Raw genomic sequence first — 1518 nt, 5'->3', positions numbered from 1 at the left:
TAGAGAGGAAGGGGAGGAGTGTTCGGATTGATAACTGCTAAAGAGGCCAGCGAGAAGGTAGATCTGCTGGTGGACCTGCTCTCCCAAGGGGGAGGAACCCTTCAAGTGAAGGAATGGAGACAAGAGTGGGCGTACTCAAGAGAATCACCAGATCAGAACTCATTCAACACTTTGATTGTGTTACATCAAATAATGCATGGGGAACATAGGCTTCCCTGCATACTTTTTCATTTCAGGGAAAGGCACGGAGGTGATTGCGAGCTGCAACAAACTTCGAGCTTCAAAGGGCAGCAGTGGATGACGAGTGGCCTGCAGCTGAGTCCCCAGCAAATGTGCATGTGTCAAGGAAATATGAATGTGCAGTTTGTTCCTCAGCTTCCCTCGATGCCGTATAATTGATTTCAAGGGGGGTGTTGTATGGAATATAATCAGACTTGTTAATGTATGGAATTAAGTCTGGATTATGTCTCATTATGTGAAATAAATTCTAGGCTCTCCAAGGTGTATCCGTGTGTGTGTGAAACCAAGCTAAAAGCCTGTTACCTCCTCTTCTCGAGTGTGTGTGTGTGTGTGTGGGGCAGTAGCCACCTGAACTGTGTTTTCGTAAATTAATGATGTGCCTTCACTCTGCTGATATGATTAAAAGATTCATGTTGTGGATTTAACCTGTCTTGACCAGAATAGATGTTGGGAGTAAGCATGCATGTCATCTATTATCCTCTGTGGAGTAGGTCAAGATTCTATAAACATAAAAATAAGACATCTTGTCCAGCTAATGTTGGAGATGACCAGTTGACCCTGGGCAGAAGAAGAAAAGGAAGGGGGTGACCCCACGTCTCCCCCTGCTCACCAATGGCTACGAGAGGAGGTGATGGAATCCCAAAGGACAAGAAAGGAGTCCTGCAGGAGGCGCTGAGAAGAAGAAACGTGAACGGATGAAGACTGGGAGAAGAAAAGGTGACATCATGACATCCAAGATTTATGGTCTCTTCGGGGCCGCTGGAGAAGTAACAAGAAGAGGAACACGTGACCCAGAAGTCTGAAGCAGCAAACGAGGAAATGACTGTGAGGGAGGGTGGACATTAAATAAAAAGGAGTTACTGGGTCTGGAGGTTGGCCTTTGATGGGAAGAGTGCGAGGTACAGAGATGGAAAGAATGAAGCTTTTGCTTTGAGCTTTTTGTCTGTGATAATCTGACCTAGTGTCATTTACCTAGTGTCATTTTTGGAGAGCTTACTCAGCTCAACTTTGCTATAACTCGGATCATTGGCAAAGAGTTTCACTTTTTAACCCGCTGTGTCGGGGTTTCGTTTGGATTATTCTTTTTTCATCTGTGTGAAATAAAACCTAGTTCCTCGGATTCGTGGAACGAAAAAAGGATTTACGAGTGGGGTCTCCTCCTGTCGGTAACCGAGCAAAGGTGAGATGCTGGTTGTAAATGCCATCCCTAGGTGTAATTGATAAAAGTGTTTCCTCCATCCTAGGCTACAGGTAAAGTCAGTTGTCTCCTCAGCATAA

Source organism: Nothobranchius furzeri, chromosome 10 (assembly GCF_043380555.1).
Source record: "Nothobranchius furzeri strain GRZ-AD chromosome 10, NfurGRZ-RIMD1, whole genome shotgun sequence".
Classification (NCBI taxonomy): Eukaryota; Metazoa; Chordata; class Actinopteri; order Cyprinodontiformes; family Nothobranchiidae; genus Nothobranchius; species Nothobranchius furzeri.
Note: the sequence above shows the minus strand (reverse complement) of the source record.